At 40.5% G+C, this 24,443-nt stretch overlaps 1 protein-coding gene and 1 long non-coding RNA gene across 3 annotated transcripts in view; one reads left to right on the top strand and one right to left on the bottom strand.

Annotated features, from left to right (window-relative positions):
- HMGA2 (high mobility group AT-hook 2) overlaps nt 1-24,443 on the top strand; it is a 151,329-nt gene that overhangs the window by 13,071 nt on the left and 113,815 nt on the right. The gene's annotated exons all lie outside the window — the stretch shown is intronic.
- LOC125325335 lies at nt 18,481-23,765 on the bottom strand. Its single transcript, XR_007203282.1, has 2 exons — nt 23,699-23,765; nt 18,481-20,551 (listed from the first exon to the last, which is right to left on the bottom strand). It is a non-coding gene; the product is annotated as an uncharacterized LOC125325335 (long non-coding RNA).

Below are 24,443 nucleotides of genomic sequence, written 5' to 3'. Positions count from 1 at the left end.
TGGGAAAAACCGTCCATTATAGCCATTTCCATGATTATATGTGTAGGCACTGAAAAGAGTATAATTCCTGGCATAACTCTATTGTGGTTATTTAAAAAAAAATCACAAACTGATCAACGTCATTTTTTCCCATAGTAAACAACTAAAAGACCTATTGCTGAGCATTGAATAACCTGGGATCTCAGAAGCTGAATCCTCTTAGTAGGATTGTCACCCTGCCATTTCCTTCTGAGACCCCAAAAAGTGAGATAGAATCCTGAAAGATGAACTAAGGTCTTACCTGCTCGTGATTTATTTCTCCCCTCGGTTTTAAAGGGTGGTTAGGGCTCTGCATTAGAGCAGGTTTTGAAAGCATAGTCATAGAGAAATGCAAATGGTAGTTAGCAGCCACTTGTCTAATAATGGAATGCATTTGTAATGATAATAACTCATTACCCATGTACATACAGCTTAGCAATTTTCAAGTAAACATAAAGAAATCTGAAAAGAGAAGACTAACATAATACATTCTATAAGAAAAAAGGACTGTACAAAGTAAATTTTCTTTTCTAATCCTTGGCTGCGAACTGCAGGCTGTTCAGTGCCACAGCACAACTGTACATATGTAGACACTTTGCTATAATCCATTACAAAAATCTTGCAAATGTGCTTGCTGTTTAAGGTTCTACCCTATCGCTAGGATATGTTAACTAGTTAAAGTGAAGCCACTCATTTAGATTGTTTATAAAGAAGCTTCTTGTTGGTGGCTTTTGTGGAACACATTAAGTATATAGATTTCAGAGGCATGATTTTTTTTCTTTATTGTATGAAAGTCTCAAGTGGAAGAGAGTTTCTTAAATTAATATGATCTGGTTTATTGCCTTTAAAAAGTTTGTCTGGTCCAGTCAGTCTCTTGTCACTGTGGCAAAGTAGGATACATTACAGGTATATCAATTACCAGAGTATGAAGAGAATATAACAAGAGATTAAGATTTAATAAATCTAACAAACATACAAATATGTTGCTGTCTGTCTGCTGTAATTTTTACAAACTAGGGAGAAAGGGGAAACATTCTGGGGCTGTAATTTTGGTAAATCCACTAGTTTTAGAAGTCTGCCAGTTGTGGCATCCACTTGAGACTGCTAAAACCTCAAGGGATGAAAGAAGCAGCAAAATCAGTGAATACTTTAAATGTGAATGGGTGACTTCTTTACTGTGACAAGAAATATTTGCAGTGCTCCTCTATATCTTCCTAATTGCTGTGCATTTTGCTAAATGTTTTTAAGATCTTCATAGATCCCCATGAAAGTTTTTTAGGAATGGCTTCTGACTTACCTTTTGTCTTAAGGACCGAACCTTCATGGTGCTTATCCTCCTCGAATTCTGTTGAGACCAGGGTTTGATTACTCTTAGGTTCTTGCAAGACTGGCCGTATGAGAGAACTTACTTGGTTCGTTAAACTGGTGCTCTAGAAGCTGCTGAATTGTCTCTCATTTTGCTTTCTGTCAATGGCCAATTTCAGTACAGGACCACTCTTTACAAATCGGTAGGAGCACATTCAGGTCTTTGAAAGAAATTGTCTGGTTGCCATGAACTGTAGATTTAATTTTAGAACAATATATCTAGCCAAAGAGGTGACCGACTCTCAAAAGCATTTGTCCTTTTCCAGCAATGGCTTCTAGTTCAAAAATCTCAGTCATCTGCTTTCTGTTTTATGTATATTGATGTTATTTTTTATTTAGTCAACATTTTATGGGGGCCATTATTATAAGGGGAAGTCTGGGTAATTAAAACTATCATGGCTTCATGATCATTAGTGGTAAAATACATCTGTTGACACTAATTTGTCTATTTTTTTCTCTTTTTTTCACCACTTCAGCTGCTTTAGAGATGCTGATGCTTTTCTTCTGCGACATCAGTGTAGTATACTACTGTAGTCTGTGAATGTTAATAAGGGCTGGCTGCAAAAGTGTTAGGTACTTAAAGTGGGCAGGGCCATCTGAAACCACAGACTTCTGCCTGCCTTTTCTGCTCTTTGGCCCTTTCTCTGCAATATAGAAATTCTCAACTATTTCATCTTCCAAAATATTTAGTTACAGCACAGGAGCAACTGTAATATGCTGTGCTGTAATTAGAAGTTATTATTTCAATATTAATATAGAATAATGCAGCATGCAGCTTTGAGAAATGATCCTTTTCATATTAAGTTGGCTAGCGATAGTCACCTTGGACTTCTGAGTTTGGAAAGAGTACTCTCTTTCACACTGACCAGTAACCTGTGGTCACTACCTTTTTCTCTGTAGTGGCTGCTATATGAAAAGAAAGTGTTTTCAACCATTCAGAAATGGGAATGCCTGATTATACAGGCATGTCTACTGTGCTGTCTTCTAACTAAATATTCTGGATCATTTATGCTTCTATTGGGGAAACATTTCTGGACTAACCCTTTTCTTTAAAACTCTGTGAATTAAACTAGTACAGTTTTGCAAAGCTTGTATTGGTTAAATGATGGGCTTGTTGACATTTCTGTGGTTCTGCTGGCAGGATTATTCCTTAAAAGCAGATCAGAACAGAAAGTATTTTTTTCCTCTGTTACTGCACCTATTAGAGCTTTGGAGACTTGATTTTTATGTTTCATATTCTGTAATCAACATTATATTCCTGACAGAAGATTAGCCTGATTAGATTCTTGGGACACGTCTGTGATCTGTCCAAAGAACAAGATGAGCTGGCTGTCAAACTGACTCCCCAACCATGCTCATTCTGGACCTTCATGTCTGCCTCTAAAGGTCACTTCATCAGAAGTACCTATGCCCTCTGGAGTCTTCAAGAACTCACATTGTCTAGTTTCTGTTCGTATAGTCCAGTTTCTGTGCGTGGGGCTGAGCATGCTATACCTGGACAGACCCTATGAATGCTTTGAGCTGCAGGATAATACCTGAGAGGACAACATCTGGAAGTGTGGGATGATGCTGTGGGTGGATAATGGAACTCGAAATACTTGGTTTGAGGCCTCCTTTTTTACTGCACATCATAAGCATGAGGTGGGTGTTTTCACCGTGCTCAGCAGTTAACAGAGCTACCTGGTTGTACCATACACCAGACAGGAGGGGTAGCAACTTGCCAGTGCTGATGAGAGAAAGGGCAGTGGGAATGAAATTTGGCCATGACCATCCCTTTCACACAAAGCTGGTAAATGTTAAAAAACCATCCAGAGTCAGGGAAAAGCAGAAACATGCTATAACACAGGTTGTCTGATAGCTCACCATATGCTATGAGCTGTGATTTCACGTGACAAATATGAATTGACCTGTTTCTGGGAACTATTTGGGATTTAATTAGAATGGATTAGTAGATTTTATCCTTCTTAACCAGAATGTGCTTTTATAGGCCTTGAATATTAATACTTGAGCTGGTCACTAAGTAGGATGGAAGTTCCCCATTGGCTTCAGAGGAAGGGGGATGGAAAAAGTTATGCAGCAGGAAGAAACCCCATTTTATGCACTTAAAACTTAAGAGTTTTAAGTTCAAGGCTTGTTTGTGTTTGTATTCCACTGTGCAGAACCTAGTGACAGTAGTTTGCTAGGTATTCTTCTCTAGGCTTTTGAAAGCACATACATTTTCTCTCCTTTTGTTCCTCAACAGAGAGTGTCTTGTGTGGATGTAATGGATTTAAGTCTTGTTCATGTCCTGGTACTTCATAGATAGCTGTACCTTAAATCTCTAACACTGACATGATATGTATTGGGATTCTCAACAGAAGGAATATACAGACAATATGATCACTACTGTAACACCCCTTTATTTAAGCTGCAATTGCAATTCATAAAATCATTGCAAAATAATTTTAAAAATGGTTGTAAGACAAATACCATAGATACAGTCCCTAGAAACCACCTCTCACTTTTATTGAGAGCAGCTGCAGTATTGCAGAAGCACAGGGAATGCAGTTCATATTCTCCCTCCCTGGCTCATTCTAGGGAAGCACAATACGTTTTGACTAACATACATCCTGGCAAGTGTGTATGCAAATTGTTTTCTTAAATACAAACCAAAATGAATTTAAAAGGTCTTTGCACTCAGAAATGATGATTCATAGATGCTATTTTCCCATTTCCTTTGTTCATGAAACATCACCCATACTTTAGGTTGTGCCTTTAAGATTTCAAATAGAATAGGGCATCTGGGAACTCAAGGGAGCACTTGCTTTGCCAAAGCTTCACGAGCACAAATAGCAATGAATTGGGAAATGTATATCTTTTATCTGGTTCATCTTCTAGTTCAAAGATTTTGTTTGGGCTAGTCTTTCATGTTACTTCTTTATCATTACTTCTGGAAAAGAAAGCATGAAGTTATACAGTGCTCCCAGAACCCATATCTCTATTGAAACAGGCTTTAGAGCAAAGAAACAGTGAGAACCTGGTATTTTTCAGTCCCACTTGTGTAACTGATGAGAGACTATAATATGACCTTAGCCTGAAAATACTCCTGTGTGCATTTTTGGAGACAGAAACCAGGTATTAAGGAACACAGAGACAAATAGCTTAATAGTCCAGGTGCATAACTTGCACTTTTAAGTAATTCTCTCACCCACGCCCATATAAACCATTTTATTCTCCTGAAAGCTAAGTCAAATGCACAGCCCAATATAACCATTTTAACTGCATCAAATCTGCCTTTGTGTAGCTCTTCTCTTGCTAGCTTTAAGGATTACCTAAAGTTAATGCAATTCTCTGGGGGAACTGTCAAGTTTTAGAAACCTTCAAAACAATTGCCATCAAACACATTCAATTTCTGCTCAGTCAGCTGATTTGAGATAGATTTTGTAGTGAAACTATTTTGAAGAAAAGATGCAGACAGCAAGATAGCATTTCCGAGCAGAAATGCACATCATACAGAATAATGTTAAGGATTATGCTTACAGGTTAATCCTTGTTCTGTGTATTGCACTAGCCATTTGGAGTGTGGGCCACACTTACTTATTTAAAAAATACATTGCTCCTCCTTACAAGATTTTTATAAACCCTAGTAAATAATCTCTCCAGATGGTTTTGGGAGGCACATCACTAGAATTAGTTAATTTTTATTTTCTGAGGAGAAAGTGAGGCACGGCAGCTGTCTCTCACCCAAGGTCTCCTAGACAATCTGAAAAAGCAAAAGCAAATGATTCCAGATCCCACTTACTTGAAGCCTCTTTGCTTTCCCAGCTAATATTCTGTCTTGCTCTTTAATATTTCAGATTAGCATACAGTGTGTAGGGAAGGAGTTCACAATGAGATAGTCTTCCATGGAATTTTTCCAGGGTTCCACCTAGACATGGCATTTTTATTTTTATTTTTACAGAAGGACTCTCCCTTCCCTAGGCCTCACAAAAGTTTCTCTGATGGAGAGATGGGACAACTTGGGAGGTCTGTGTGAAGAGCTATATTTTGCTGGATACACTCCTGCTGTTAGCAAATTGCTCCAATGGGAGGACTAGCCAACTAATTCAGTCAGCCTACTAAAATGGATTCCCTATTTTGTCGAGATAGACCTTCTCAGTTAACTCATCTGTAGGATTGTAAAAAATGAGAGACAGAGCACATACTACATGGGGGGAGTAAACAAAAGCTAATGGGTAAGGTTTTGTTTGGTACCCATAAAGTTTGGTAATTACCTGTTTGCTGCTTGCTCAGTTTTCATGCTTTCCCTATCTCTCCTCACCAATTCTGATCTTGATTCTGTAAACATAAACCAGTCAAAAATTTCCACAGGGAGCAAAGAAAGAACTCCTTGCAGATTACTGCCAGTATTGTCAAAGAGAAAAAAAAGTACATGCAAACCCTTCAAATTATTCTCAGGAATCATCGATGTTTGCATTTAACCTGAGCTCTGTGAAATATGAATCCGGTGCTCTTTACTGCTACCTGTACAAGTCAGAAACTGCCCAAGCAATAGGAAAACTTGGTCCTAAGTTACAGGCTTTGACTGGATGTTTCCTTCAGTCAGCCTTGGCAGACTATGAAAGTGTACTGGCTTTTGGAACAGCTAGTTCACCACAGGAAAACCATACTACAGAATTGTATTATTTCTGCTGCTGTCTTCGAAGACAGGTCTCTGGTTCTCTCTCTTAAGTTCATGAATATTCTCAGTTGGCTGATTTTGCTCTCCCTAGTTTTCTGGCCGCAGTACTGTTACGTCAGTGAATTTCTCACAGTGTTGGATAGCTTTTGAAAGCTGGACACATTTTTGAAAGAGCAATGTGTAATTATAGCTGTGTGACTTTTTTTTCTCCTTTATGGTAGCTTGTCAAAGCAACTGATAGGTCAATCAAATCTGAACTCTGAGCTATAAAGGCAAGAAAGCAGGGCATAGATGGGTAATTCATTGGAATGTCTGTAAGATGGGAGATCCAGCTAAGGCAAATGACAAGATAGGAACTGTTTATTGTGTGTCTTTTTAAGGGCTGTATGCAGTAGTGAACAATGCACGGAAGACAAATACGATGCTTATGCTTCCAGTGTAACTGAACATCACTCAACCGTGAATGGATTTTGCAGTATGACTTAACATGGTAAACAGCTAGGTAAAGGAACTGATTGCTGCAAGTTTCAGACTATGAACTTAGCAAACACAAAGAAAGCAGCTAGATTGTTACAACCATATATATTCAGTTTAAAACAGTGAACAAAGAATGAGAGCTGTAGAAATACAAACCCTCAACTTGTGAAGCTGAACTTACTCTGTTGGAAGTTATCAGTGATTGACCTAAACAGTTAGGCACAGGGAGCATTACATGTCAGTAAAATGACACCAAGATTCCTTCTGTTTGGGTTTGGGATCCTTCATCAGTCGATGACCTTCTGGGAGATGGGATTGTACTCCACATCAATATGCATGCTCCTTAGTAACTTCCTGCTAATTTAAAGCCATGGTATGGCAGTTCTTGTCAGTGTTTCCAGCAACATCCTTGAACAATGACAGCCTAGATGCTAGCTATCCAGGGCTGGAATGGGATAGGAGAAACTAGTCAATGTTTGATCTCAACAGCAAAATAAGAAAGAAGGAAAAAAACCACTGTAGTTTACAGACTCTGTGGGAAACTCATATCCTTGTGTCTTTAAGTCATGGAGACACTTTCATTATGTTGTTTTTTGTTGTCATGCTATATTAACTGATCACTGTTTTAACTGTATAAACTCTGCTAGGTTGCAAATAAGCTGTAAAAGCATACCATGATATATATGTATATGACAAACAGATATTACATAGTATCGCTTCAGTTAGTCTTGATTATTTTTTGAGTCACTCTCTGAAGCCAATAAGTCTTTTAAATCTATCAGAAGAGACATCGACAACTGTTCTTACACAATTTTTGTGTGTGTAAGCAGTGTCCTCTTCCAGTCTGGTTTCTTATGTTAAAGACTCACTCTGTTGTGTAGGAAAAAGCCATCATCTCCTTGTTTACCATGCACTGATGCTTATTACAAGACAAAAACATTCTGCTATTCTAGAGGTGAGTTACTACATTATATTTTATTGAGGAGTAAGACTGATGCAGATTGAGCATTGCATAATGGAATATTATTTTAAAATATACAACAATGGGAGCTTTGGATCAAAAGATTGATACTAACTTGCATCATACCAGCTAAGCCTCTAGCTCCTATTTGGATAAAAGAGTAGGATTTATATAAAGGCATGTCATTCGCTTATAACTCAGAAGAAAAATCCCCATTACAGACCTGTATAATTTCAGACGTTGCATGGAAAACCCCAAACCAAATAAAATTAAATGTCTGCCTGTTTGTATCTCAGGTTCCTTGGGTAGACAAAAGAATACAACCAGACTACTGGGATACCTACAGCTTGCAGACATGGGCAGCTAAGCGAGCACACCTTTGTAAATGCAAGCTGAATGACCTAGATCCTTTTAGCCATGCAGTCACCATTATGCTGAGCAAGACCTGAAGAATTTAGGCTAGTGGTTTCATGTTCAAAATGGTTCACAGATGCAGAAGGTTAGATCCAGTGAGGACTTAGGTGCCTAAAAGTTAATTCTTGCAACACCAGTCTTCTGACATCTGCTCCTCAGTGCTCTGTGCTAGATGCATGCACTCCCTCTGCAGTAGGGGAAGAGCCAGCTTTCAAAACAGCTGACAAGTTGAGCTGCGCTAGAAGCTTGGATTTGGCCAGCTGAGAAATTTTAAGGGCATAGGTAATACTGTACACCTACTCCCAGTGGATCTCATAAAGCCTGTAGGAGCTGTTTCCATTCACTCTGCATCTGCAGCCTGGCACTTCTTGAAGGAGGTTATCAGGGTCCTTTCTGTCAGGACTCAGCATAGCTCATTTCTCTTCTGAAACGAGGCTCCAGTTCTGGTAGCCTTGCCATCTTGCCTTTGATATAGTGGTTTGAGCACACACCTCCAACACAGACGACCTGGGTCAATCCCCAGTTCTGCTGGAGAGGTTTCACATCCAAGAGAATTGCTTCCCAGCAGGGCTATTCAACTGCTAGAAGAAAGGCTACTGGAATGAAGGAGAAGATGGGCTTTCTCTATTCTTTCTGTAAGGGTTCTGCCACTGCAAAATGTAAGTAAGAGTCTAAGGCTAATCATGACTTTGTTTTAGTGGATGAGAAAGTTCTACTTGCTGTTTTCAGTATAGGTGCAGTGGTTTAGGTGAGGACTACTTAACATTCACTTAGAAATATGAATGGTCTTGACGGACTGGATGACAACTCAGGATTTCTCTCTTTGTGCTTGTTTTAAAAGATTTACTTCATTTCTAGCCCTGTTGAAGGACAACCCTGCACATCTGAAAAAGCAGAAGTTTCTGGCTTTCCCATGGCACAGAAAGAGGTGTCTTATTTTTTTCAGTTAGATGCAGCTAAGCAGAGCTTTCCAGAGCCACACATCTGTATGGACAATTAGTTTTTACTTGTATTGAGTCCATATTCTTTTCAAATATAGGCTAATATGGAACACTGGAATGAGTGAAGCTCCCCAGCACACCAAGTTCATGGCTCTGTGGCGGGCTGCAGGATACCTATGGTACTGAAAAGTGGCTAGATCTGAAAGCAAATCTAATGTCAACCTGATGCATATGTGCAAACTTGGTGTGTGAATACCCACATGTACCAAATATTAATCAGCAAAATTAGACAAAGTTCAAGGATAGATAATTGAACAATAAGATAGTCATCCGACTTTCCATCTGCTGTGATATTCATGCATGGCAGTGAATTGTCCTTTCAGTTCATACATCTGTCTCTAATTGTCTTAGTATAAATCCAAATGGTCTGGAAAGAAATAAGAGTGCAAGGGGCCTATGGTTATCACCACACACTCACTTTATGTCCCATCAGAATGCACACCTAGTTTCTCTTGCAATCAATATTTAAATAACCATGTCCTCTGAGACCAGGCATAAATACCTTCACAAGGGACTTCTACAAGACCATTCTGTTTGGTATTTCATGCAAATATGTAGAAACACTTATCTCAGAATTCAGATTTCTCAGACTTTTACTCTCTTTTGGTTTCACAGTGCTTGTCAGACACTAAATAATGATAGACATTATAATCAGAAGGACAGCACTGTTCTTCCACTGGGCACAAATCTGATGCGGATCCATTGGTGTCAGAAGTTTCATCCTAGATTTGGTTTTGTGTACATGGGAACAGAATCTGTACCATACATCTTATTTTTCTTTTGATATAATCCAGTGTATCCGGAAATAAGGAAGCCATATCAAGCCCCAAATCAAATTTTTAAAGATAGCAGCTTTCTTTTACAGTCTGGGTGGCCTTCACCATGTCTGGGAAAACGTGAACCCAGTGGCCCTGGTAACGCATCACCTGCTTTTTTCCAGACTGCTGTAATCAATTTGTCTTTATCCACCACATTACCAAAAGACACTATTAAAATTCATATCTGTGTGTTCTCCCCAGAGGGTAAACCATCAGAGATCTCCAGGGTTTTGGAGGTTTTTGTGGAGATGCATAAGGCTTTAATTATGTTTAAAATAAGATCAAATTTCTTCCCTACAGTAATTTCAGATACTTCTGCGAGATTCCTGTAGGGCTATTTTGCACTCTGAAAACTTGATCAATTATCAACCTCACAAATTACATCTTTTGTTTACATTTTTCTAGAACACCACAGACTGTTGCTTTAAAACAGCGTTCCCATGCTTAAATAATGATGTCTCAGTTTTTTTGCTTAAAGACTTATGATGACGTCTCCTGTAGACCCTGGAATGGTTTGGGCCTGAAGGATCTTAGTTGCATTTAGGATTATTTTTAAGATACTCGGTGTTCTCTAAGATTTGAATCCTGAGGTTTTGCCTCAGGCAAAGCTGTTAAAATAAATGGAGTTCTACCCAAGTAATGGAATAATCAAGTTAAAACTTTAAATTTTGACCCCAAGATATTAACATCTTCTAAACTGTCAGGAGAGACACAGTATATTTTTATCTAAGGAATTTGTTCCACTGTTTTGCTGAAACCCTTGGCATTATTATTGAAGGAAAGAGTCTCAGTTCTTCTTGCAGATGCCTCTTTCTGCAAAGCAGAGAAGACAAACATCCAAAAGAACATGTCTTTGGGCTACCATCCCCCTGCTTGAATTTGAGGCATCTTCTTTCAAAAGAATATCTCAGGAACATGAGCAGCGTTCCAGAAATACCTAAAAATGCAAAACTGATTGGAAAGGGAGAATGCATATTAATGATAATTCCACAGTGAGACCTGTCATGAAGAATCTGCTGGACTTCCAGAGCAGAGCTGCCAGTAACTCTGCACCTGTGTCTGTCTACCCATTTACTACGCTGTACTTTTCCATCATGTCCCAGAGTACTGTTCTGTGGAAATCCATGAGAACACTTGATTGTTGTTTTCAAAAGGCAATTCTTAGTTTTCAAACACTGTAAAATTTCTTAGAGGAAATTGGCACATAAACATGGTTTATCTTCTCTTAATATTCCATTTTAATAACTCCCTATATCTCCTTTTTATTATTTTTGCATCATATTTCTTGTATCTAATAAGTGTTTCTTCAGTGTGTATTGTTCTATTGTTTTCAGTGTGAAGAAAATGTACTTTCTATAACTGGAGTTCCTACCCATAAACACTGATCACTTGAATCCCATTTTGCTTCATTCATACTGTTTCCCACAGTCTCTGTTTACTACTGGATTCTATATCTATCCACCTGCCCTCTAAAGTATTAAATGACAGCTGAATTGGGAGCAACCACATACACTGTTCTATGAGCATCTAATGAAGCCTGGACACACTCCCTGTGGGTATTGGTTATCCTCTGGTCTGCATCCTCCCTTTTGCTGGGAACAGTCCTGCATTTGACTTTCCCTACCAGATAAAAAGAGGAGTTTTGCAGCAAGTTTGGAAGGTGTTCTGAATGATCAGTCAGTCATCTGTACTGATTAGATAAAGGGCTACTCTCAAATTTAACATATTACACCTGAATTCTGCCCATCTTTCCTTCTGTTGGAGCAGTCATTTAGAGCCCCCTTAGCTACTTGTAGGAGCCTAATTATTTTTGAGACTTCGTTCTTTCAAGTGTGGTTGAAATTAGTGGATTTTTTCCTTAGAAGGACAGGCTTAACATGATTGCTGGTGGAGTGCCATCCATTTTGCAGGGCATACTAGGGATTTCTTTTAAAAGCGTACAATTCTGAGAAGCTTGTTCTTCCCACAGAACAAAATCAAATTTCAAATCATGACACCAGAATCAAATTGTCTTTCCCAAATATTCCTGTACTCTGCTGTCTTCCCCACACTCTCTGTAGTAAGTCCCTGCAAAATATGTAGAGCCTTGCAGCTTGCTCTAAATGTTAATGTAATGTGATACAGATAGCACTTACCTTCAAAACTAGGATGGTTTCAGTTGATTTCTCAATCAGTGGCAGAATCTTGCAAAAACAGTCTGGTGGTCAGTTTTGGATCAAAACTGAGACTAATTTCAACTCCTTATTTCTAGTCTCACTAGTTTCCCTCTTGATTCTACTTTTCAAATCTATGCAGCTTTTTACAGCAAAACAAAATTCAAAGTGTCAATATATGCAGCCTGCTGATGAGACTCTGAAAAGAACTGGAGTATTCTGTATTCTGTCCATCAAAGTACTTAATCTCCTTCTTAATTTTAGGCATGTGAGTAACTCCACTGAAAAGAACAGAATTACCTACTCAGCTGGGTCCTGGCCAAAGTACTGAGCCTATGAAGAATTGAATTCTCAGTGAAAATAAGCTGTCTTGGTTGGAGTGAGAGAGACTTTTGGAAATAGGAGAGTATTATATTTCATGCAGCTCTGTTACTCCATTATTTAGTTATACCAATTAATGCATGAATGTTCCATCAATTTTTTGTTGGGGTTTTTTTTTCACTTCAGACAAAGTACATGCATTTACAAAAGTGTTCAATCTGTTGAACAGTATAATGTCAGATAATTATATTCTGTTTTAAAGGACATACACTCTTGCAATAAACCAACATTCAAACATCTGGCATCTAGATTTTTGGGATTTCTTTACAATTTACACTCCAAGAATCCTGCTCAATTCAATGGAAGCATCTGTACTGATGTTACTGCACAAATATTACCTTATACATTGTCAGAAATCAGAAAACAGTTACTACTTGTCCAGTTCTAATATGGATGTAGCACCTATTCTAATCTTTAGTAAAGATAAGATATCCTGTTATAAAATAATTCTATATGAAATTGTGACTTCTATGCTTCTATTTAAAACATTCATTACTAGACTGACAGAAGTTTAAACATTTGGCTTTGAGGATGAAGAAAAACTTTCTGTTTCTTAAACTCAGAGTTCATATTTTTGTAGTGATATTTGTCTTTACAGACTACACATTTAGACACTAAAGACTGTGTATGTTGCATATACTTTACCAGTTCTTGTTTGGAGTGGCTTGCTTTTGGCTATTCTGTACTGAAAGTGGACCAAAATCAAGTAGATATACCCTTGCAAGTAAATATATCCATGGAAGGTGAAAACACCTTCCCACATTAAAACACTCATCTTTTTCCGTATATATGGAATATTGTCCTTCAATGGGTAGGATAAACAATGCTCTGCCTCAATCTATGTTAAATTTCTGGTATCCATTTTAACCTATCAGGTAATGTAGAACTTTATTCTACAGGTGAGCTGAGAATCTCTAAGGCATTAGTTGTTACACATATTCAGTCACACAGAAATATACCCTTGAACTGCCCCTGGACTTCTGTGTATTAAACTGCTGTATGGAAAAGTTATTTTGGATAATATTAAGAGGATTCTATTGTGTTAATATGTGGGTTTTTCCTTCCATCAGTATGTAATGTAGTTAGGTAGTTAGACCCATGGTACTAAGTACTACTTCAAAAGTGCAAGGAAAAAATGCTTGAAAAATATTGTCAATAAATCCCAAGTAGTGCCATCAGTGGGATAAATTACACAATTTTCTGCATTGTGCTTGATATGCCCTTCTCAGCACCCCTGACCACAGATGTAGTCCCTTCCCTCTTCTGTTTCCTACTCCTTTTTCTCTCTCCCTCAATATTCTCTCACTCCCATGTGTGTGTGGTTGGCCCAGCTCCCTCCATAACCCTAACAATCAAATGGACAAGAGGCTATATATGCTGTGGTTCCATTCTGTGTGTATGTTTACTGCCTGACCAGTGGGAGCACACTCAAAGGGGTGATGACAGACAAAATAGGAAGAGGACTGCTGAGCTCCCACTGCTGCTTTTCTACCAGTGAGGACATCTCCATCTTCTGCTGTTAAGCTCAGATAGTATTTTAATTTTTTTTCTTCTGTTGGAATGATTTGGTGTCTTAAGTGACCCTAAGATTGTGAACTAAGTTAAAAACCTGAGGACAGAGGTCTCCATGGTAGAGAAAGTTGCTGTTATGGAAATTGTTTAAATGTATGCCCCTTTCTAGCACCTGATGACTTGCGTTCAGTTTTTGCCAGTTACCTTTTATACAGCTCTGGCTTGCAGTGTAGTATTGAGGAATGCAGGTAACTGTGTTTATATTTCATCAGGAGAAGTATACAGATGGACAGACTTCATGAATTGCTAGCATTTCACTCTTTCACTAGGTCTTGCAGATTGATTGATCAGTCAAAGACTAAACTTTGAAAGACTTATCAAGTAACCACTCAAGGTGCTACTGTACTTTGTAGTTCCCTGGATTTGGTCTGAAGGGATGGCCCTGGCTCATTTTGGAGCATTCAGATTTGCTACTTCAGCTTTTTAGAAATCAGTCAGGACTGCCAGGTGATCCATACTATGAAACACTACAGAAAAGTCTGAAAGGGCTGATATTAAAGGTTAATTTTCTTTGCCAGTGTTCTGAGTAACATTATCCAGAGCATCACAATATCAAGTGTTCATGATCCAGATACATATCTTAGATATGTATATAAATGTGTCCTACCCCAACACACACAGTTAATATACATGACAACTAAAAAATTGTGATAGTGAATGATTTGGATAAACAGCTTACAAAGAAACGTTGACTAGTAGGTGGCGCTTTTCTTCATCAAAGCTTTTGCATGGGAGAAACTATATTTGTTTTTCCTCACTGGCCAAATAAAGTGCTCAGGATCTGCTGGAAATAACTCACACGCTTAGAGAGGGACTTCATTCCATGCAGATCCTGGACAAGATGATTTTCTGTGAAAGATTTCTTCAAAGCCAGCCCTGGAGCTAATCCAGGAGGGCAGTCTGTTCAGGAAAACAAACCTGAAGAAGAGAGAATTATGAAGGATGTAACTGTTGCACCATCTCTTGCCCTTTCTGCCCATACATTGGAGTCAGTACTGAATCAAAGGGGAAAAAAGTCCTAAGAAATGCAAATAACTGCTTTTGCTTTGGGAAGTTCTGGAGATTTTAATGCCATTTGCTGTTGAAAGCAGAGGAAGGAATGATGCTCTAAGGACAAACTACAAAGTTTGGCCTAATAAATGTGAATGGATATACAGGGCTTGATTGTTCTTTCACACCAATGAAACTCCATGGACTGAAATTAGGCACACTAATGACACAACATACTTCTGTAAATGATTTGTAACTCTGAAGTGAATGAACTGTAATATAACCTACGGCACAATGTGCATGTGCAGCCTGGCCCCTCAGGCATGTGTTAATAGTAACACAGCTTATCATCATGTGCTTTTAAATTTTTAAATCTAAATAAAATATAACACTGTGTGTAATATGTACTTTAAATGGCAGATGTGTAATAAACATCTCTATTTATGACAGACTTAAGCAGCAAAACGTAATGAGGTGTGGTTCTTGTACAAATTTTGCTTCAGGTTCACTTTGTACTTTTAACCACCTTCATTAATTACACAGCTAAGATCATGCCCTGGAGAGTTTTAATTTTCTTGTGATTATATAATGGTCTCTTACTGATATCATTATTCAAAAAAATAAATAAAATACTAGGAATGTTTTCAGACAGAGATTTTAAGTATAAAGATTTGTTAAACATCTTTTTTCCAATTCTGAGCCACAACTGAAAACATCTAAAAATGTTTCTTTGCCTTAGGTAACCATGCAACTTTTCCTCAGTGTTTGCACTACCCTCTCTCATATGAATGGTTTTTGAATGACTGCCATTACCTTGGTTTCTGTAGACCAGAAATGCCTTCATCTTCATAATGGCCCTGGTAGATAGGGAATACTCACATCTGTGTTTTCCTGATAGGGCACAGATTTTCATTCTTGCTCGGCTAAGTGGGAGGTAGGTAGCCAAACATTTCCAAGTTGTTGTGTGTATGTGGTTTGCCCTAGGTCAGACAAGAATGAACAGGAATTGTCTCCATTTCCTGAGCTCCCAACTGATGCTATAAGCCCTGGACCTTCCTTTGCACTCCATATATTCACATAGGGAAAATGGACAAAAAGCAACCCAATTATCAAAGAAACCCAACAGATTTGAAGCGTGGTGACCATACACTGTAGGAAACAGGTTCTCATCCTATGGAGTGCCAGCTTTTGTGGCAGGTGGGACGATTTATCAGGCCCAGAGCCTGTTCCCATAGCCTTCTTCCCTGGGTACAGCTCTGGAGCATGTAAGGAACAGGCTGTGTGTCAGATGAATTGTTCTGGCAGCAGCCACAGCTCCCACCCGGCCCCAGCCTTTGCTGATGGCTGCTTGGCTGCTCTCCCATCACACGAGGGTTTCATGTCTGGGATGTGACAGGCAAATGACCCCTGGGCAAAATGGCGGCTGGGAGCAGCTGCCATTGCTGGAAGTGCTCCTCTGGGGTGCAGCCGGCTGTCCTCCTGGTTCCTGGGCCATGCAGGGGAGCTCAGGCAGCGAGGCACAGGCTGAGGGACTCTCTGCTGCTGTGGCTGGGGCAGCTCAGAAGCAGGGAGCGACTTAACTGAGTCGATGTGCAGGGAAGCCAGTGTGGCCGGGGAGCCTGGGCATGGAGCTTCTGCGCTGTCCTGCTCCCGCTGCGGCCAGTGATGCAGCACGCCTGCCTGGAAACCATAGGCATCTTGGGCTTTGTGCAAAGTTTTGGTTAGAAAGACTACATGTAGTGACTAGCATACCCTGCACCTCTAGAAGGGGATGGGTGTCATGCAGGTAGCAAACCCAAATCTTCAGCTGCTTCTCTGTTGACACTCCACTGGCCAGTCCGTGTCTCTCTGTTCCATACTAGTTTCTTTTCCTTCCTCCAGGCTTCATTTTGTTGAAAATTTGTTTTCTTCTAGCTATATTAGAGTGGTTTTAATGCTTCAGTGTGCAACACAAGATCTTAAGGGTCTTAGTTTTAATGCACTTTCACAAAATGTCCATTAATTTAAGTGAGAATGCTGAATTTACCACCTTTTGGAATATGTACTAAGAATTTACTGTAGTGTAAATAATTTACTCCATACTTTGTGAAAGTAAGTATAGTGGAAAATTATATTTAGCCTCTAATTTCTAAACTAAAACAGCAATATTCTTCTCTGGTGTAATATATTTTCCAGTCATGTGATGAAGAGAAGCATTTTTTTCAGCTGAGCTCACTTAGAGTTCAAAAGATAAATATATCACAATGACAAATTGCAAAATGCTATTCATACATTTAGGTAAAAATGGTTCCCTCATTTGTTTGTATTTCACATAAACGGTATTACTGTTATTTCCAAAGAAAATACAGTACAAAATAATTCTGACTAAAAATACAAGTATTGTTAATGGACCAAAGAAGAAATTTGTCTTTAGCTTGTGGGGGAAAAAAAAAATACAGAAACTAAGTATACTGTCTTTGGGTGAAATTCATTCCAGCAGAAAATGATATCCACTCAGCCCTCTAACTGCCTAATCTCCAGCCCAGGGCACTACAAGGATGAGACATGAGTGGAGTAGCTAGTGCAGGGGTTTTTGCATCTGTTCTGTTCTGGGTGGTTGAAAACTTCTCCACATGGGAAAGGTCTGAATTTACAGCACTGACAGGCTGTCTTAAGACTTGTCCACAATGAGAAGTTGAAAGAAATTTGAGAGCAAATTTGCCACACTCTCGTGACTCCATGCGTGCATCTGTGAGAATGCCCAGCCTGCTGTGAGCATGAACTGGTTTATCTGATGGGTTGTGAGGTAGGGCACACTTGCTGGACACAAAATCAGTCCATGTCTGTCTGCTTGCCATTTAAATGCATCCTCTACATGTGGAGTAACAGGCAACAGTCAAAGGCACCTACTGCAAGAGGACAACTGATTTCATTTTGTCCTGGGAGTAGAGAGGCATTTCTGAGTTACATCCTCACAACTTCTAGCCATACATTAGGACACTGTGAGGTTTCTTTTTGTTTTGGTTAAAGCTTATGATTTGTCAAATGAAGCATCAAATTCTGCTTTTCCCTTAGCTCACTTATTTATCCTGCACATGTATGTTCTCTGTACAGTCTTCAGTAGGTAATGAGTTTTTAGTATAATGAGTAAGGACTTTCAGCTGCTGCCTTAGTTTTGTCTTCATGCAGCTTACCATTGACTCACATGTATGACTCAGGTCAAAGGATCTACATTTAGAATACAAGTAAAAATGAGTAAATGTGACAACAATAAATCTGATCTGTAAAATTATATAGCAACAAAAGTTGCATGAGTGATATATTGGTAGAATAGATATAGTAGAGTAACATGTTGGGATCAGAAATATTACTTACCACACATAGAAGCTAATGAACTGGAGGTCTATAATTTCAGTGCTCACTATTTTTATCTCTTTTATGATATCGGTTCAGAAATCCCTTATGGAACTGGTATACCCTGATTTCTCTTTCCAAACAATTCTGTGCACCCTGTCTTTCTTCCAACACATATGCATGTTCTCTCTTTCTCACACACACAAAGGATTCTGTAACAACAGAACCATTATAGAGAATGATCTAAAACATGTGGACTGCAGCCAATATTTAGATATGGTATAGTAAATTCTGGAAGGTATAAAAAGGAAATAACTGAACTCATTGCAGAGAAAAATGAGCAAGTCTTAAGTAGTTTTAATCACTGAGTTTCATATAAAACCATATGCAGATACTGAGCCTAATATTGAAGGGAAAAGGGAAAGGGGTAAGGGAGAGGAGAAATCCAGTTCCACTGGGATTTGGTATGGGAGTTCTAGCATTTTTATAAGAATCCTTCAGGAAATTAATGAAATCTGTTTAAGCAAACATATAAACATGTTTACCAAGTTGTATGACAATTGTAATCATGCATCCCCACAGCTCAATCTGAGCTAAAAGGGTAGTCAGTATGGAGCTACTCCTTCCTTCCACAGACAGCTGTCACACCTGCTTTGCAGGCAACTCAGTTACTGTGCCCACTCCCTTTGTCCAAAGGGATCTCTGGGAGAGAGAAACAGCCACCACAGCAGTATCAGGAATGAAGGAAGAGTGAGCCACTTCCTTTCCCCTTTCTCAAAATACTCAGCTGTATCCAAGTTTCTGCCAAATCAGTTTTGCTCCACATCCCAACACCCTGAGCTAAGCTCTAGTGCTCACTGCTATAGCTGGGAAGCTGTGGATTGCATCTCCTCTGGGTCTGCCCTGTTGCCATTTCCCTGGGCGGGTATGTTGAGCCTCTGTAGATAGTCATAGGCATATGAAGTCGCCCAAAATTCTGCAAATAGCTGTGTTCTGTATTTGCATAAAATGCCATGCATGAACTGAAACCTGCTTGTCATTAACCAGGGGCTTTAGTGAGTTAGAGTTTTTCACTGAGATTTTTGCCGAGCCTAGGCTTCAACATTTTCACACTTGTAAATCGCACTTAAAAAAACCTGACTGCCAGCATCTGTCTGATAAATAGTGGTTCAAAAGTGTAAAAAATGCCAAACAACACTTCCTTGTTTTAGTTAGTGTTGGACATGGATGTAGGAGAAGGATAGAGAGGGGCTTTTTAGAGGTATTAGTCTTACTCAGCAGAGGGTGAAATACCCATTTCACCAGCCTGTTTCATAACTGCTTCCTAAAGCACATGGAAACAAGTGGGACTGATTCTGCCAACTCTGCCCATTCAAAATAGAACTTTACTCCCTCAAAAGTCAGCTTGAATCTTCATGGTGCTGCTCTGCATAAATAAGGCTTTACTTGTTAACAGCAAAAAAAGCAAAATTCTAGTGAACCAGAAACTCCAGCCATAAATTAAAAACTGAACCTGCATAAAGAAATTAAAACCAAAAACCAACTACAAAGTTTCCACATGTGAAAGGACAAATTTTGAATTATTGAATGTATGAATCAATGAAAAGACACTAACAGAAAATTGGCTCTTCCAGCACACATCTTCAAGTCCAGAACTAGTAAGAACTAATGAGCAGAGGCAATTCCATGGGGGTGACAGGGACACCAGTTTGCTTAGATGAAGTACTGAGTATTTCATACAGAAATGCAAAAATTACCTTCTGGACTGAAAGAAACTCCATTATGAGTGGCAGCAGCCTGGGTGCATAGCTGTTGAGGTACGGCGGAAGTGTGTTTTGGCCCATTAGGTGGCTGTGTTGCATTTTGAAGCAGTTTTTAGGCTGGAGAATTGTTACCAAATAATCCCACGTGGACTGATTCCACTGCAGCTGCACCAGAGTTAGCAACAATGGGAACCTTAGTATAGACAGCTTTCAGTTCCAGCAGCCGTTTTCAGCACTGTATCAGTTAACCCTGCTCTGAGGAGGGTTAATTGACACAGTGCTGCAAATGGCTGACTAGATGAAAACTCATATATTATGCCTCCCAACATCTCTAACAATTGTGCAGCTGCATTCATATTGGCAATGGTGGGAATTTGGAGGAGGGAAGAAATTCCCCAGTGCAGACAAGGCCTGTGTGTGAGCCTTAATGTTCTTTTCTGGGTCTTTTTCGTCAGTCACAGTCATGCTTCCCTAAAGCATTCTCAGAGCTATTTCCAGCTTCATAACCAGCAACCACTGTTGGTCCCACCAGTTGGATGAAAAGAGTGGAAGAACGGGGATACACCCTGGCCCATCTCATAGGTGCACTCAAGGTTCCTGTGTCTGCTCTTCTCCTCTCTCTTGTATCCCCAGAGGCAGCACATTCTAAAAGAATCAGGGTAAACAAAAATTAACTTTTTCCACAAATATATACAGTGTTTGCAAGAGGTACTTCTCCTGCACTGACTGGTTCTCTAGAAGGAGAGTATCAGGATTCCCAGGTCCCTGAGTACCCATTGTAGCCTTTAACTACATAAATATCTTTGGCTTCTCTTGTTGGCCACAAAAGTGAAATACCCACTCAAAACATAACCCTCTAGACATGGCAGCCTCTAGTCCTGGTAGGCCAGGGCTGTTCCTCTAAGGAGTTTTCTGGGGCAGTGCAGAGCTGTAAGCTTCTTGAAATACTGCGGAAACAGTCAAAAAAATTCTGAATTTTACCATCTGCTCTCCCATTCCTGGCAAGAGATCTCTTTCAGAGCTAAAACATTGCTGCTTCCCCTGAGCTAAGGCCTTAAACTTACAGTCACTGCCCCTTTTGAGTAGTTTGCTCTCCATGAGAATGAGGGTGGAGAAAACAGGACCCCCTTGAGCAAAACAGAGGGGTGCCCTGACTCTGCCCTCCTATGTACACGGTTGAGTGGGCATTATAAAGTTGGTGACACACATCCTATCACACACTTGGCATCACAGACCTTCAGTTGCAACTTGTAAAAAATCAAAAAGTTCTCTCCTCATGTAAAGCACTACCAGCTGAGACCATCTGAGCTCACAGACTTCCACTGGTGGGAGTTAGTTTTACTTATGTACGGGTTGTGTTAGGTTGCTATCTATAGGTGACATTTCCCCATGACCATACACAGCACGGTTTCTTCTGCATCCGTGGGCTTTTGAGAAAGGAAATAGATGAAGAAGTGAGCAAGGAAAGCTATTTAATGCTGCTATTTATAATCTTCAAGGCCTATTTAACCTGTAATTTTCTGTCTTTCTAAAAGATACTTTCCTGCAACCTTGGTTCTTTGCTCTGATGCAAGATATTACTGCTGCTATTAGAATGCACAGTTTAAAAAAACTCCTCTGGGAAGAGAGGCAAATTAACCCTCTACAAGCCATCACACTGATTACAGAATAACAAATGACCTCTTTGTAAGTGTTCTGGGTTGGCAGTAAAATCTGCACATTATTTTTCATTGTCTTCTTCTTAATCTTCTAGGAAGTTCCTCTAGTTTCATTGGAAATGTCCTGAGTTTAAGACTCATGGACAGTAGAAACGAGGCCAGATTTTATGTCTATAAATTTTCTACCCTATTATGTATGGTTCCAGAAAACAGAAAAATAAAAGGACTGATAATTAATACTTCTGTCTGTAGACCAAAGCTTAAATCTCGGACCAAAGCTGGTGGAAAGTAGGCCATGTCTACTCCAGTAACTTTGCAGTAGTCTCTTCAATTAATTTTACAGTTGTATTCACTGGTGTTTGCACTGAATATTGTGCAAATACAGCTATACTGTCAGAGGATGTATTGCAACAGTGGAAGGAACAGCTATCACATCTCTTTTGGGAAGGAACCTGGAACAAAACCAATAGCTATTTCTGGTTTCTCAGCTTCCATCAGCCACTTGAGGAAGTGAGGCTTTCTGGGTTCTGGATATCATCTTGCTTACCTGTGCTAAGGTAGTTGGTATATAAATGATATAAGAACAAGGGGATTTTATTAATCTAGACAGCTTTGTGTCCACAGAATTGCCATAAGGAATATTACATTGATTTATTATCTAAGGACTTTTGGTTAAGGAGGGAATCAGGATAGTTACAAATAAATGAAAGGCCCATAGTTGTTTAGATCTTGGATACTGATTCTTATGATGGTGAATCTGTAGTCAGATTGTAGAAAGACCCAAACTCTGTCGTGCTGGGCACAGTGCAAGTGTCAAGGCTTTTCTTGACCAGAACAGCTTTCAAACAGTGAGTTTAAGAATATTGGTCTTATGTGAAAATTGTTAGGTTATGGCTGTATGTAAAAAGTCTTTGAACTATAGTATTTTTACTAGAACTGTCAAGGGAAGACTAGTGGAACAATTAATAGCCCATATAGGATGATTCTGTAGAGACTGATGTTTTAGAGCAACAGGCTTTTACCAATTGCATGTAAGACTTTCTTCCGGAGAAATGGATACATGAATATGCTTTAAAGAGATTAATGGATGTTATAAAAGTTATGTGCTACTGCACTTTAAGCTATAGACTTCACAACCTCAGCTTGGAATCCTGATTGCATACAGCAGCTTATTCTTTTGATGTATAGAGTAGGTGTAGGGCCCTATGGATTTCTTCATGGTGTGATGGGAACTCAATATTTTACAAAATGCAGTGGGACTACAAGGCTTTTCTGATAGCTGTTAGATTTAACAGGTGGACTGTGTCTATCTTCCATAGCTGGTTGTTTTTGGGGATGGGAGTGAAGCAGGCTTTGGGAGTTTTGTGATTGGATTAAGAACACTTTGGCAATATTTTCAGCCTTAAGAAATGTTCTAGGATTACTCTTTCTTTAGCCCATCTGTCTGCAGTGTACTTTTTCTGTTCCACAGAAAATAACTCAGCTGTCTCCTCAGCACAGTCCTTGCTGGTCAATGACTGCATGTTTGATTGTAGTAACTTTTTGCCTGCTTCGTTATTTATCAATCATAAGAATTTATAAGGTGTCAAGACAACTGGCTGTGTTTCGATAGCTAGCACAAGGAGTGTTGCAGCAGTCTCTCTGCCCTCTTCAGTATTACATACGATAATGCAACTTTTCCTTCTGAGCGCTCTCCTGCGCTTGTCCACCCCCGAGCAGGGGAGAAAGGATGTCACCAGACAGTTACAGGGGTGGCTCTCAGCCGAAGTGCAAGACCTTGTGGGAGGAGTGGGACTGGAGGAAATGCCCAAGTCGCACATGAAGCCCAAGGTGTGAACGTTTTCTTTGGGGACGCACAGACAGCGGGGTCTTCCCTGGCCTTTGTGGCCATCTCCTTGTGCCATAGTGGAGGGGCGCCTAACCACGGTTTGCACGGGAGAGGAACGAACACCGGCGGGCTGTGCGGGACAAGCTGCCTACGGAGTCTGGGGAGAGGTGCAGTCTGCGGCCCCGCCATGCTCATGGGAAGAACAATGTCGGGGCAGGGCTCTCCGCAACAGGTCATTCCCCGTGCCGTCACCCTCCCGGCAGGACAGCTCCGACCCGCTGTCGGGTTACACCGCCCACATCTTACCCCGGCGGCGGCCGTCTCGCGAGGCGCCGAGCCCGCGCCGCGATGGCAGCGCCTGCCCGGCGGCCGCACCGCCGGCGAGGGAGCCGCGCTCCCGGCGGCCGCACGGCGGATGGAGCCCGGCGGGCGCGTCCCGGGGCAGCCCCGGCCCGGCCCGGCCGCCTTTGTTCGGCGCGGCCGCGGGGCGTGCACGTGCAGCGGCCGCGCAGCCCCGCGCGGTGGCCGCGGGCCCGTGCGGAGCGGCGAGCGCCGGGCCCGGCCTGGCCCTTTAAAGCCGCGGTGGCGGCGCGGCCGGGCCGGTGCGGGACACGTGAGGCGGCGGCGCGCTCTGCCGCCGCTGCCCCGGCTGCCGTGCTGCTCGTGTTTTATCTGGCCGGCCGCCAGACCCCATCGCCGGGTTTTCGCTCTGCCTCCTCCTCTCTCTCTCTCTCTTTTTTTTTTTTTTTCCCCCTACAGCCCCCTCTTGGTTTTTCCACTCACGGGTAAAGGTGTTTTTTCTTTTCTTTTCCTTGGTTTTTAGTTTGGGGTTTTTTTGTTGTTGTTTTTTGGGGTTTTTTTCCCTCCGTTAACCCTCATCCTAGTTTAGTCCGTGGGCAGGACTCACATAATAATATTTCCAGTCCCAGCAGCTCGCATCACAGACACGAACCCAGGACCGCCCTCCCCCCCCTCTTTTTTTTTTTCTCCCAATCTCCCAAATCGTTTTATTATTATTATTTTTAAATGATCGCTCCTTTTGCGCGCTGCT

The sequence above is a fragment of the Corvus hawaiiensis genome, chromosome 4 (genome assembly GCF_020740725.1).
Source record: "Corvus hawaiiensis isolate bCorHaw1 chromosome 4, bCorHaw1.pri.cur, whole genome shotgun sequence".
Classification (NCBI taxonomy): Eukaryota; Metazoa; Chordata; class Aves; order Passeriformes; family Corvidae; genus Corvus; species Corvus hawaiiensis.
This window is presented reverse-complemented; position numbering and strand designations above follow the sequence as displayed.